The sequence below is a fragment of the Nannobrachium achirus genome (genome assembly GCF_963921795.1).
Source record: "Nannobrachium achirus genome assembly, chromosome: 15".
Classification (NCBI taxonomy): domain Eukaryota; kingdom Metazoa; phylum Chordata; class Actinopteri; order Myctophiformes; family Myctophidae; genus Nannobrachium; species Nannobrachium achirus.
Genome location: NC_137822.1, coordinates 16,082,513 through 16,098,542, shown reverse-complemented (window position 1 = coordinate 16,098,542; position 16,030 = coordinate 16,082,513).

Here is a 16,030-nt window from a genome sequence, read left to right as displayed (position 1 = left end):
CAAGGTTTGCAGGATTGCTCCTTTTTGAACAAATTGTCTCAAACGCAGCCTGCTATGTGTGTGAGATTTTGCACAAACGTTCCCACTAGGCCAAGGAACAGATGCCACCCTTCTCACATTGGCCTGTTATAGAGTCACCAGTGGGCCAAAAAAAACACCTGACCTGTTCGGAAGAACACTGCTTCTAGTTTCTCTTTGATGTCTTCTTTGCTTTCCCTTGATGCTTTTTTGCTTTCCTGCTTTTTCTGCCTTGGCCACTTTATCGCTGCTTGCAGCTATTTAGTGGCCAAGGCCACGAAGTGGCAAAAGCCTTGGCCACTCATTGTTATTGGACTTCAGCACTATTATTATTATTATTATTATTATTCTTCCGCCACTTTTGCTCTAGCGGCTAGACCGTGCAGTCGCTTTTTACGAAACTCGGCAGTATGGCAGAGGACTATGCCAAACGGCTAAAACGCGAAGCTCGCAACAATCGGCCAAAGGGTGGCGCTGTAGGAAGCCTTCGAAAGTGCAAACTTTGAACTGGTGTAGCTCATGCCCTGTTTCAGGTACAGCAATGAAACCTGTATACACTTATGCGTCTCCTCATGCCGAACAACTTTTACGCTCTGACTTTTGACCTCTGACCTTTACCTCTCCCACAATTTTGAATTATATGAAAAACAGTCAAAATCTATCTCCTCCTGGGATTTTCGCGTAACGTGCGCGAAACTTTTTTTACATGAACTTTGGACCAACACGGTCATCGCACAGCGGCCGGATTTTCTTTAAAGCGAAACATTATTTTTTAATAATTAACCGTATAATGCAGTTTCATGCAAATTATTCTTCTGCCTCTAAATCATACATGCAAAGTGACACGTTCATGGCAGTATGGCAGAGGACTATGCCAAACGGCTAAAACGCGAAGCTCGCAACAATCGGCCAAAGGGTGGCGCTGTAGGAAGCCTTCGAAAGTGCAAACTTTGAACTGGTGTAGCTCATGCCCTGTTTCAGGTACAGCAATGAAACCTGTATACACATATGCGTCTCCTCATGCCGAACAACTTTTACGCTCTGACTTTTGACCTCTGACCTTTACCTCTCCCACAATTTTGAATTATATGAAAAACAGTCAAAATCTATCTCCTCCTGCGATTTTCGCGTAACGTGCGCGAAACTTTTTTTACATGAACTTTGGACCAACACGGTCATCGCACAGCGGCCGGATTTTCTTTAAAGCGAAACATTATTTTTTAATAATTCACTCAATGTTGCAGTTTTATGCAAATCATTCTTCTGCCTCTAAATCATACATGCAAAGTGACACGTTCATGGCATTTGGCAAATATGTAGAGAGTTAGTCCAAATATCACTGAAAGCAATCTTACTCCAATTGGCCAAAGGGGGGCGCTATACGAAGCGTTTGAAAACTCAAACTTTAAAGGGGCATAAGTCATGCCTCGTTTCGTTTAAAGACATGCAACTTGGTTACACACGTGCCTTTACTCAAGCGGAAGCCATCCGTGTCTTTGTTAAGTAAGCTTCGTCCATAGATTTTCCGCCATTTTGAGCAGTTTGTAAAACACTTAAACCCGCTTTTATTCCGGAACTTTCGCGTCACGTGCACAGAACTTTTTTTACATGAACTTTGGACCAACATCTAAAGATCTGTCAGATCGGATTTTTTAAAAATTGAAACATGCATTTTTAATAATTTAATCAATATTGCAAGTTGTATGCAAATTATTCTTCTGCCTCTAAAACAAACATTTAAAGTAATATTTTCTCACTGTGCAGAGCTGTGCATAGCTCACCTGGTAAGGCCTTTGTCTATCATTCCAGAAGTCCCCTGTTCAAGCCTTACCTCATGCATTTAAAATACATTTTACAACATTTTGCCGTGAAAACCCTGGTACTGCAACTGAACATGGCAACCCGACCAAACATGGCAACCTTCTTAAGCAAGGGTATAAATAGTGGTTGAGTTGAGGCCACTCCCCCCCTCTCAGATTGTTTGGAAGCCGCATGGTGCTGGTGGTTGCTGCTACTCACTGCTACATTATGCAGCAGCTGCAGGTCTGTACACTGTTCATTATTCCAACAACTATTCCAATTTCTAACAGTTTCATTCATTATACTTACCCATACTATAATTTGGCTTTTAGATTTACCTCACCTGACCATACCTACCTGATCCACTCGATACACTGGCTGTGTGTGATGGAGGAACAATGTGACTTGGTAAGCTAACCATGTGCTCTGAAATGTTATGTTGTTTTTGGTTTTGGGATCTAAATGTTAAACGATTTCTTTTGGAATGTAATGCTTGTATGTTAGCTGCAATGTTGATTATTGAATTGATGTATTTTGAGTTTAATGCCAATGCCTAGTTGGGCAGATTAATGGAATTATTTTGTTTCAAGCCTGTAGTGCAGCAGATTATTTGAATTTGTTGTTTTTCTATTCATTTGGCCTTTTTCTTTGATCCAGGCCAGGTTTATTGCCTAGAACTGAATCTGAAAGATGGCGAGCCTGCAGAAAGACTGACACAATCCTGTCTGACCTATGGTTATGGGTAGGAAAAAGCAGCCGCAGTGACACTCATTCCTAGTTTGATTTGATTTTGAAGTAATGACTTTGAGTTTCTTTATAAAGTAATGATGTTTGAGTGCATTCATTTATTCATTTATTGTTTCAAACCATGCAGGGGAAGCTCAGCCTCACACCTGAAGCCCATCTGACAATCAGCTGACAATCAGTACCAGCTCCCAGATTGCTTCATTGAAGCCAAAGAAAGGCAGTGTAAGTGGGTTCATTATTCTGAACTGTGTGGAACGGGCAGATTGAACACCTCTTCTCTACCTTGTGGCTCAACTGTAATTATTCTGAAGCTCACCTCATTTCTCTCTCCCTCCCCCACCTAGGCTGGCTGGGTTCCAACACCCCCCAATTGGAATCCATAGTCTGCTCTGCCCACAGGACAGCAGCCCCATGTGAGCCCCTAAAGTTCCAAGTTTTGACCCCCAGCCGCCTTCCCCTCAACGTTTTTCAATAAAAACAATTTAAGTTTAGTTAAGTCTGACTCTGCTAGCCACTTACAGAAAATAATGCTGCTACAATATTTTGCAATTGCAAATCCTTTGTGTAAATAAACTGAAATTCATACTATTGCATGACTATTTCTTTATCATGTTTCACAAGCATCTGGGTCTACAATGCCAGTGGTGTTAAAGTAACTGAGTACATTTACTCAAATACTATCCTTAGTATAATTTTGAGGTATTTTATACTTCACTTGTATACTCTTACTTCTAGGCTACTCCAGTAAATGCTCATGCGTTGCATTGCATTGTGAGCTTGTAGATCTGCTATTTTCAAAAAAATTCAAGTTGATGCCAATACCTTTGTACTTTTATTCAGTATTACTATTTATCTCTATATATTCATGTTATTCCTGGCACCGCCCCTGTTATCCTGTTCATATCCTGAAAGAGGTGGGAGCTGAAAAAGCTGTCCTGAAAAACATTTGATTTCCTGTTGTCCTTGCATTAAAGTGTCAGTAGTTGGCGTTCTGGGCTCTGAATGTACCTGGGTTGCCATGTCTGCTTATAATAAGCAATTTGTGTCTCGTTAAGATTTTTATTTATCCAGCCCCCACCATGCAGTTGTACAGTGAAACCCAAAATTCAAAAATGGCAAAAATAAACTTTGCCAAAAATCTAAAAATAGAGAACTCGGGAACGGGAACAAAAGGCAAAACTCAAGAAAAAGGCAAAAATAACAAACACTGCACTAGGCTATGGGGCCCTTGCAACTCACTGAGATTTGTTCATCTCGCTCTGCAGCTATAGACAGAAAATCACACAAATCAGTACACAGTATCTCTACAGTGATGTGATCATGACGGATTTGTCCGATATCATATTCTATCTAATTGGCTAAAATTGAATTCCAAGGTTTGCAGGATTGCTCCTTTTTGAACAAATTGTCTCAAACGCAGCCTGCTATGTGTGTGAGATTTTGCACAAACGTTCCCACTAGGCCAAGGAACAGATGCCACCCTTCTCACATTGGCCTGTTATAGAGTCACCAGTGGGCCAAAAAAAACACCTGACCTGTTCGGAAGAACACTGCTTCTAGTTTCTCTTTGATGTCTTCTTTGCTTTCCCTTGATGCTTTTTTGCTTTCCTGCTTTTTCTGCCTTGGCCACTTTATCGCTGCTTGCAGCTATATTTATTATTATTCTTCCGCCACTTTTTCTCTAGCGGCTAGACCGTGCAGTCGCTTTTTACGAAACTCGGCAGTATGGCAGAGGACTATGCCAAACGGCTAAAACGCGAAGCTCGCAACAATCGGCCAAAGGGTGGCGCTGTAGGAAGCCTTCGAAAGTGCAAACTTTGAACTGGTGTAGCTCATGCCCTGTTTCAGGTAAAGCAATGAAACCTGTATACACTTATGCGTCTCCTCATGCCGAACAACTTTTACGCTCTGACTTTTGACCTCTGACCTTTACCTCTCCCACAATTTTGAATTATATGAAAAACAGTCAAAATCTATCTCCTCCTGGGATTTTCGCGTAACGTGCGCGAAACTTTTTTTACATGAACTTTGGACCAACACGGTCATCGCACAGCGGCCGGATTTTCTTTAAAGCGAAACATTATTTTTTAATAATTACCCGTATAATGCAGTTTCATGCAAATTATTCTTCTGCCTCTAAATCATACATGCAAAGTGACACGTTCATGGCAGTATGGCAGAGGACTATGCCAAACGGCTAAAACGCGAAGCTCGCAACAATCGGCCAAAGGGTGGCGCTGTAGGAAGCCTTCGAAAGTGCAAACTTTGAACTGGTGTAGCTCATGCCCTGTTTCAGGTACAGCAATGAAACCTGTATACACTTATGCGTCTCCTCATGCCGAACAACTATTACGCTCTGACTTTTGACCTCTGACCTTTACCTCTCCCACAATTTTAAATTATATGAAAAACAGTAAAAATCTATCTCCTCCTGGGATTTTCGCGTAACGTGCGCGAAACTTTTTTTTACATGAACTTTCGACCAACACGGTCATCGCACAGCGGCCGGATTTTCTTTAAAGCGAAACATTATTTTTTAATAATTCACTCAATGTTGCAGTTTTATGCAAATTATTCTTCTGCCTCTAAATCATACATGCAAAGTGACACGTTCATGGCATTTGGCAAATATGTAGAGGGTTAGTCCAAATATCACTGAAAGCAATCTTACTCCAATTGGCCAAAGGGGGGCGCTATACGAAGCGTTTGAAAACTCAAACTTTAAAGGGGCATAAGTCATGCCTCGTTTCGTTTGAAGACATGCAACTTGCTTACACGCGTGCCTTGACTCAAGCGGAAGACATCTGTGTCTTTGTTAAGTAAGCTCCGCCCTTAGATTTTCCGACATTTTGAGCAGTTTGTAAAACACTTAAACCCGCTTTTATTCCGGAACTTTCGCGTCACGTGCACGGAACTTTTTTTACATGAACTTTGGACCAATATCTAAAGATCTGTCAGATCGTTTATTTTTTATTTTTATTGAAACATGCTTTTTTAATAATTCAATCAACATTGCAAGTCTTATGCAAATTATTCTTCTGCCTCTAAAACATACATGCAAAGTAAAATTTCATGATGAACTACTATAGAGGGTTAGTCCAAATATCACTGAAACCAATCTTACCCCAATTGGCCAAAGGGGGGCGCTATATCATTTTGAAAGAAGGCGTCAAGTTAATTACATGAAACTTTTTCTTTTTTCTTTTTTTTTTTTTTAAATGACAGGTCCATTATGTGTGACTGCCGTAGTGTAGTGGTCAGTGCCTGTGCCTGATATTCGGATGGTTGTGAGTTCGAACCCCACGTTGGGTAGAGTTGATGTTAACATCCTGGATGCCCATGGCATGTGCATATGTGAAACTCTTTAATGTTGACACGTCTGATCTAACGTTCATGTTTAAAATGAGCTACCGGCTGTTTTGAGTAAAAGAAAATATGATCACTTGAAAATGTCAGAAATACTCAGATTACATTTACTCAGATTGATTTCATCCCAAGCCTCCAAAATATAAAAAAGAAATCAATAAAATCAAGGCACTCAGCCTACATAGAACTTTTTTTTTTAAACAAACATGGTTAACACATCCTGTGGCTGCCTAGTGTAGTGGTCAGGGCACATGCCTTACATGCAGAAGCTCGTTGGATCGAATCCCACCTGGGGCTTGTATAAGCATAAAACCATGACATAAATCCTGAAACCTGAAACAAGCATTATAATACAAACTGTCATGTCTACACCTATGTTGTGATTTCCAAGGATTGCAATGATACCATGTACCAGCTCAGTGGTCTAGTGGTTTGAGTGTCTGCCCTGAGACTGGGAGATCTGGGTTCAAACCCGGGTTGCGTCATACCAAAGATTCTAAAAAATGGGACCCAGTTCCTCCCTGCTTGAAACTCAACATCTAGGGTTGGATTGGGGGTAACTCCCTGCGACATACTAGTGTCATGTCCAGGGGGTGTACTTGTACAACAAGTTACCTTGCGCTACAGAAACGGCGATTCATAGCCTGGCCGATTCATATGGTCTTCATAGCTCAGCAAGGCTTACTATGTACATCATCAAACTGTCCAGGTGCATAGTATCACAGTTTTTTTTTTTTTTATGTCTGTTGCATATAGGCCTACAGTCTTTTGCATACATGTTGTGTAGAGGCCAATTTGTGCTTTTACCTATAACCACCGATTAGTGTAAAACTTTGTATGCATGAAACTTTTTCTTTTTTTTTCTTTTTTTTTAAATGACAGGTCCTTTATGCGTGACTACCGTAGTGTAGTGGTCAGTACCTGTGCCTGATATACGGATGGTTGTGAGCTCTAACCCCACGTCGGGTTGAGTTGATGTTAACATCCTGGATGCCCATGGCATGTGCGTATGTCAAACTCTTTAATGTTGACACGTCTGATCTAACTCCAGATCACGTTCATGTTTAAAATGAGCCCTTCTCTACCAGCCGTTTTTTTTCTGTTCTGAGTAAAAGAAAATATGATCACTCGAAAATGTCAGAAATACATACAATAGATTACATTTACTCAGATTGATTTCACCCCAAGCCTCCAAAATATAAAAAAGAAATCAATAAAATCAAGGCACTCAGCCTACATAGAACTTTTTTTTTAAACAAACATGGCAAACAGATTCTGTGGCTGCATAGTGTATTGGTCAGGGCATATGCCTTTCATGCAGAAGGTCGTTGGATCGAATCCCGCCTGGGGTTTATATAAGCGTAAAACCATGATATTTGGTACACTTCACAGTTTGGTTCCTTGAACAATGTCTGATATGGAGCCTTCCTAAAAATGTCCCCCAACCCCCCTTGATGTGTATTTTAATATCCGCCATTAATAAATAATGTATTTTGCATCATAAATCCTGAAACAAGCATTATAATACAAACTGTCATGTCTACACCTATGTTGTGATTTCCAAGGATTGCAACGATATCATGTACCAGCTCAGTGGCCTAGTGGTTTGAGTGTCTGCCCTGAGACTGGGAGATCCAGGTTCAAGCCCCGGTCGCGTCATACCAAAGATTCTAAAAAATGTTACCCAGTGCCTCCCTGCTTGAAACTCAGAATCAGGGGTTGGAATGGGGGAAACTACCTGTGACATGCTAGCGTCATGTCCAGGGGGTGTACTTGTACATCAAGTTGCCTTACGCTACAGAAACAGGAGATAGGCTCCTGCCCTATGAGATTCATAGCCGTGCCGATTCATATGATCTTCATAGCTCAGCAAGGCTTACTAGGTTCAGGTTCAGGTTTATTAGTCAAATGCATATCCATACAGGTATAGACATACAATGAAATGCTTGTGCCAGGAGCACTCTCAGCCTTATTACACACAAAAAAACAAGACAACAACAGGTCACCCAGGACAACCCAAAAACAACAAAACAACCATACAGTGTACAGTATAAAAACTGCGTATATTGCACATGACTACCTACGTCTCGCTTCCATCTCTTCGTTAAGCAACCTGATTGCTTGAGCATAAAAACTATTACTGAAACGGGTGGTGTGAGATTTGATGCTCTGGTAACGTTTTTTGGATGGGAGGAGATAGAACAGGGAATGGGCGGGATGACAGCTGTCCTTTAAGATGTTCTCTGTCTTTTTCTTACAGCGTGTGTTATAGATTGTGTGTAGCTGTGGTAATTCTGTGCCAATGATTTTGGCAGCTCTCTTCACAATTCTCTGTAACTGTGTACTGTCTTGAACAGTCACGTTACCAAACCACACTGTGATGCATCCTGTCAAAACACTTTCTATGGTACAGCGATAGAAATTAACAAGAGCCTTGGTGCTCAGGCCAAATCTCCTGAGGCGCCTCAGAAAGTACAATCGCTGCTGTGCTTTCATAAGGATACCTTCACTGTTTTGAGACCATGTGAGTGAGTTTGTTATGTGAACACCCAGGAATTTGAAACTGAAAATATGTACAGTACATAATCAAACTGTCCAGGTGTAACAGTTTTTTATGTCTGTTGCATATAGGCCTACAGTCTTTTGCATACATGTTGTGTAGAGGCCAATTTGTGCTTTGACCTATAACCACCGATTAGTTTAAAACTTTGTATGCACACTTCCCAGAGGCCAAGGAAAAACCTGTGCCCTGCATTTTTCACATCTGCCATTTATAGCGCCACCAGAAGGCCAACTTACAGTATGTAAAACACATTCTTCGATTTTACTCCTTCAGATTTTATCCGAAAATCACACAAATCAGTACACAGTATCTCTACAGTGATGTAATCATGACGGATTTGTCAGATATAATATTCTATCTAATTGGCTAACATTGAATTCCAAGGTTTGCAGGATTGCTCCTTTTTGAACAAAATGTCTCAAACGCAGCCTGCTATGTGTGTGAGATTTTGCACACACATTCCCACTAGGCCAAGGAACAGATGCCACCCTTCTCACATTGGCCTGTTATAGCGCCACCAGCGGGTCAATTTTTGCCAAACACATTTTTGGAACAAAATGCTTCAAATCCCGCATGCAGCGTCCGATTGCCGTGAAAGGCCCAAGAACACGTGGCACCCTTTTCACTTTGGCCTATTATAGAGTCACCGCTAGGCCAAACAAAAACCTACCTGACCTGCCGGAGTCCTGTTCGGAAGAACACTGCTTCCAGTTTTTCTTTGATTTGTTCTTTGCTTTCCCTTGATGCTTTTTTGCTTTCCTGCTTTTTCTGCCTTGGCCACTTTATCGCTGCTTGCAGCTATATTTACTATTATTATTATTATTCTTCCGCCACTTTTGCTCTAGCGGCTAGACCGTGCAGTCGCTTTTTACGAAACTCGGCAGTATGGCAGAGGACTATGCCAAACGGCTAAAACGCGAAGCTCGCAACAATCGGCCAAAGGGTGGCGCTGTAGGAAGCCTTCGAAAGTGCAAACTTTGAACTGGTGTAGCTCATGCCCTGTTTCAGGTACAGCAATGAAACCTGTATACACTTATGCGTCTCCTCATGCCGAACAACTTTTACGCTCTGACTTTTGACCTCTGACCTTTACCTCTCCCACAATTTTGAATTATATGAAAAACAGTCAAAATCTATCTCCTCCTGGGATTTTCGCGTAACGTGCGCAAAACTTTTTTTACATGAACTTTGGACCAACACGGTCATCGCACAGCGGCCGGATTTTCTTTAAAGCGAAACATTATTTTTTAATAATTAACCGTATAATGCAGTTTCATGCAAATTATTCTTCTGCCTCTAAATCATACATGCAAAGTGACACGTTCATGGCAGTATGGCAGAGGACTATGCCAAACGGCTAAAACGCGAAGCTCGCAACAATCGGCCAAAGGGTGGCGCTGTAGGAAGCCTTCGAAAGTGCAAACTTTGAACTGGTGTAGCTCATGCCCTGTTTCAGGTACAGCAATGAAACCTGTATACACGTATGCGTCTCCTCATGCCGAACAACTTTTACGCTCTGACTTTTGACCTCTGACCTTTACCTCTCCCACAATTTTGAATTATATGAAAAACAGTCAAAATCTATCTCCTCCTGGGATTTTCGCGTAACGTGCGCGAAACTTTTTTTACATGAACTTTGGACCAACACGGTCATCGCACAGCGGCCGGATTTTCTTTAAAGCGAAACATAATTTTTTAATAATTCACTCAATGTTGCAGTTTTATGCAAATTATTCTTCTGCCTCTAAATCATACATGCAAAGTGACACATTCATAGCATTTGGCAAATATGTAGAGGGTTAGTCCAAATATCACTGAAAGCAATCTTACTCCAATTGGCCAAAGGGGGGCGCTATACGAAGCGTTTGAAAACTCAAACTTTAAAGGGGCATAAGTCATGCCTCGTTTCGTTTGAAGACATGCAACTTGCTTACACGCGTGCCTTGACTCAAGCGGAAGACATCCGTGTCTTTGTTAAGTAAGCTCCGCCCTTAGATTTTCCGCAATTTTGAGCAGTTTGTAAAACACTTAAACCCGATTTTATTCCGGAACTTTCGCGTCACGTGCACGGAACTTTTTTTACATGAACTTTGGACCAATATCTAAAGATCTGTCAGATCGTTTTTTTTTTATTGAAACATGCTTTTTTAATAATTCAATCAACATTGCAAGTCTTATGCAAATTATTCTTCTGCCTCTAAAACATACATGCAAAGTAAAATTTCATGATGAACTACTATAGAGGGTTAGTCCAAATATCACTGAAACCAATCTTACCCCAATTGGCCAAAGGGGGGCGCTATATAACAACATTGCAAGTCTTATGCAAATTATTCTTCTGCCTCTAAAACATACATGCAAAGTAAAATTTCATGATGAACTACTATAGAGGGTTAGTCCAAATATCACTGAAACCAATCTTACCCCAATTGGCCAAAGGGGGGCGCTATATAATTTTGAAAGAAGGCGTCAAGTACATTACATGAAACTTTTTTTTTTCTTATCTTTTTTTTTTAAATGACAGGTCCATTATGTGTGACTGCCGTAGTGTAGTGGTCAGTGCCTGTGCCTGATATTCGGATGGTTGTGAGTTCGAACCCCACGTTGGGTAGAGTTGATGTTAACATCCTGGATGCCCATGGCATGTGCGTATGTCAAACTCTTTAATGTTGACACGTCTGATCTAACTCCAGATCACGTTCATGTTTAAAATGAGCCCTTCTCTACCGGCCGTTTTGAGTAAAAGAAAATATGATCACTCGAAAATGTCAGAAATACTCAGATTACATTTACTCAGATTGATTTCACCCCAAGCCTCCAAAATATAAAAAAGAAATCAATAAAATCAAGGCACTCAGCCTACATAGAACTTTTTTTTTAAACAAACATGGCTAACAGATTCTGTGGCTGCCTAGTGTAGTGGTCAGGGCATATGCCTTTCATGCAGAAGGTCGTTGGATCGAATCCCGCCTGGGGTTTATATAAGCGTAAAACCATGATATTTGGTACACTTCACAGTTTGGTTCCTTGAACAATGTCTGATATGGAGCCTTCCTAAAAATGTCCCCCAACCCCCCTTGATGCGTATTTTAATATCCGCCATTACTAAATAATGTATTTTGCATCATAAATCCTGAAACAAGCATTATAATACAAACTGTCATGTCTACACCTATGTTGTGATTTCCAAGGATTGCAACGACATCATGTACCAGCTCAGTGGCCTAGTGGTTTGAGTGTCTGCCCTGAGACTGGGAGATCCAGGTTCAAACCCCGGTCGTGTCATACCAAAGATTCTATATAGGCATACAGTCTTTTGCATACATGTTGTGTAGAGGCCAATTTGTGCTTTTACCTATAACCACCGATTAGTTTAAAACTTTGTATGCACACTTCCCAGAGGCCAAGGAAAAACCTGTGCCCTGCATTTTTCACATCTGCCATTTATAGCGCCACCAGAAGGCCAACTTACAGTATGTAAAACACATTCTTCGATATTACTCCTTCAGATTTTATCCGAAAATCACACAAATCAGTACACAGTATCTCTACAGTGATGTAATCATGACGGATTTGTCAGATATCATATTCTATCTAATTGGCTAACATTGAATTCCAAGGTTTGCAGGATTGCTCCTTTTTTAACAAAATGTCTCAAACGCAGCCTGCTATGTGTGTGAGATTTTGCAAACACATTCCCACTAGGCCAAGGAACAGATGCCACCCTTCTCACATTGGCCTGTTATAGCGCCACCAGCGGGTCAATTTTTGCAAAACACATTTTTGGAACAAAATGCTTCAAATCCCGCATGCAGCGTCCGATTGCCGTGAAAGGCCCAAGAACACGTGGCACCCTTTTCACTTTGGCCTATTATAGAGTCACCGCTAGGCCAAAAAAAACCTACCTGACCTGCCGGAGTCCTGTTCGGAAGAACACTGCTTCTAGTTTTTCTTTGATATTCTTCTTTTCTTTCCCTTGATGCCTTTTTGCTTTCCTGCTTTTTATGCCTTGGACACTTTATCGCTGCTTGCAGCTATATTTACTTTTTATATTTTAACCCAAAAAATAAAAGACTTGTTATGGTATTTTTTACATTATTAGCTGCATCAGACACCTAACAGAATACCTGTGGAAAATGTTATGATGGACCAGTGACACACAGCCATATATCTATTTTGAACTCGAAGCAAAGGGGGGTGCTCTCCATTCATCCGAAATGCTGCCATCTCTGATACTTAACACTGTCGCTACCATGGTACAAAGCCCAACTGACATCACTACAGTGCCCAAATCTGGAGATGACATCACAGACTGGCCTGGACACGGAACACCATATATGGGCATAAAAGAGTCCCAGCCAGACAGAAGGATACAATGGGTATTGCACAACTGGACACCCAACATTACTTCTGAGACTCCTACATTCTATCCCTCATCGCACACCCCGGGCACACGACTAGTTTAGATTAAAGCAGATGTCCTATTGTTCCATGAATGGGAAGAGATAGAAATTAAGTCAGATGTGAGAAGTTTCTATTGGAATATTTTTATTATAAATTGTTCTTTGGCATCTTTGTGTGACTTGAAGCATCTTTTGCAAATGTTTTATTTCTGTGTGTTTCAATGTGGGTGCGTGCATGCGTTTGCGCGCGCGCGCGTGTGTGTGTGTGTGTGTGTGTGTGTGTGTGTGTGTGTGTGTGTGTGTGTGCGTGCGTGCGTGCGTGTGTGGTTGTGGTTGTGTCAGTGATTGTTGCATTCTTTCCATCTGTCTCCCTATCAGATACCCATACCCCTGCGACCAGCAGCCTGCCCCATCAGAGTACCACCCACCACCCAACCCTCGATAGAGCTCTTATGGTGTGATCAGTCAATAGGAATGTCTCAGCGATCAAGGGGCTGCTCTCTTCTCATGTTCACTGAGACATCTGTCAGCAGGAGTTTTCATGTGTTCATTTATTATTGGCTTCATTGCTTGTGTTCATACTGCTTTTGGTGTGGAACATTTGAACATATTCAGCTTAGTGTCTCTCTCACAAGTCTAAATGTATTTGAACTGTTTGTTTAAACTCATGGGGTTTTATTTGTTTGGAGTATTGGATTAAATTACTTATTTTCATGATCATTACAAATAGCAACATGACCTTTAGAGTTTTTAGTTGTTATGTCAGTTTTAACAAGGCCAGTCTATGGGTGCAATATAGACATCCCAGTATGCTGTTGCCAATCAGTTTTGAGAGTAGATTGTGTTAAAGTGCATTAGTTGAGAAACAGGTTTTGGAACTGTCTTTTTAATTCGTCATCAGACTGCTGTAACCAAAAACAGTAAACACACACAAAACCATCACCTCACAGCAAAAGCTCAGAATATTGTTCAATTATTAGGCCTATGCTACATTCACTTTTATAATAATTATTGTCCTCCTTTGGTCTATCTGTTCCAGTTTAACACCTGAAATGAATGGGAGCATAATGTTCCCTAAAGGCCCATTCCCACTGGGCCAGATAACAGATAAAAAAATCTCTTTCTCCAGATATTTTTCAAAGTGGATGGTAGATACAGATAAAAAAAATATTTGCCACAGATAAAAGTATCTGTGGCAAATATCTGTGGTAGATATATATATTTTTATCTGTATCTACCATCCACTTTGAATGGAAAAATATCTGGAGAAAGAGATTTTTTTTATCTGCTATCTGGCCCAGTGGGAATGGGCCTGGCCCTTTAGCCCTATGTTCCCTAAAAACTAATGCTAAACCAAACCCTATATCTAACCCTATACACTGAGGGAACATAGAATCTAAGCAGGTTTCTCCACTAGCTCAAAGAGGACCTTATAACAAATGTTAACCAAATTAAATTATTTAATTAATAACGCAAAAATAAAAAATAGAATGGAGCCTTTAATTTTGAGGGGCTATGTGCAACTTCCCTCACACCCTACATTCCTGAGTGAAAGATGTCAATGTTTAAGTAGAGAGCAGAAATGTTTCCTAAACTAGCCAAGTTACAATTCAACTAACCGGCTGTGGTGGGGAAAGTATTACATTTTTTTTTACCAAATGTATACCACTAATACTACAAGAGTCCAGAATTCAAAGTATCAATACTGCTATGTAGAAATTGATAGGTATATTAATTCCTTTAGAAAGTAATCAATTTGCAGAGGACTCAGCTTCCACCCACAGAGAAAAACAACAGTCCAGTCAAATAAAGAGGAGAGTCATATTGCTTTAAATAGACAGTTGACATGGAGTTTTATATGATCAAGACAATAGGATGGGTCATATCTTAATGATGTCATCGTGTAGAGTGGTCATGTCACAGGCTGATATGGCCTTCATCAGTGGAGTTGTTGACTGATGGTGTAATCTGGTTGTTGACGGCTCCTGCCGTCACCCCATAAGGATAAAGATTGTTTACTTAAAGATGGTTTACCAGTGAAATATCAAGGTAGAAGAGTTGTTTTAATAACAATGTTAGAATCACAGGGTTTGTTTTGGAACACAGAGTGGCAATGAAACATAATTAAAGGATCATGATGTTTGACCGTTATACAAAAAATGGTACACACACAATACTTTATAATAATATTAACCAAACTTTTCCAACAGAAATACCGTTTCAAGTTAAAGTCCAGAATTCAAAATTTACTTGAGTATACAAAAGTATTGGTATGAAAATGTACTTTAAGTACCAAAAGTAAAAGTACTCACTAAGATGAGTGAGATGTGCATTAAAAAAAACTTTTGAAAATAGCCGATCTACAAGCTCACAATACGTATAGACATTTTGAGCTGCTATTTTCAAATGGCACACTACAGGACTGTTAGTGTGTTCTGTAACAATAATCCATCTACAAAGTAACTAACTAACTGATAACTAAAGTTATAGAATAGTATAGGGGGGTGGAGTAAAAAGTACAATATCGTCCTCTGAGATGTAGTGGAGTAGAAGTAAAGTACTCCAGTAAAGTGGTAAATAATTGTACTTGAGTAAATGTAGCCTACTTAGGCTACTTTACACCACTGCTACAGCCAGGACATATTAAGACTAGAAGCAGTGCTCTTCCGAGCACAGGTCTCCACCAGGCCTTGCGTCCTGGTGGTGCTACTGTATAATAGGCCAATGTAAAAAGGGTGGCATATGTTCTTCACCTTAGACCTTTCATGGCAATCGGACGCTGCATGCATGATTTGAAGCATTGTGTTCCAAAAATGTATTTTGCTAAAGTCTACCTGCTGGTGGCGCTATAACAGTCTAATGTGAAAATGGTAGCATTTTTTCCTTGACATAGTGGGAATATGTGTGGCAAATTTCACGGTAATTGCAAGCTGCGTTGATGATTTGAGGCATTTTGTTCAAAAATGGAGCAATCCTGCAAACTTTGGAAGCCAATATTAGCCAATTAGGATGGAATATGAAATATCAGACGGATCGGACTTGATCACATGACTATAGAGATACTGTGTACCGATTTGCATGATTTTTGGATAAAATCTCAAGGAATAATAGGAAAAATTGTGTTTTGCATAAG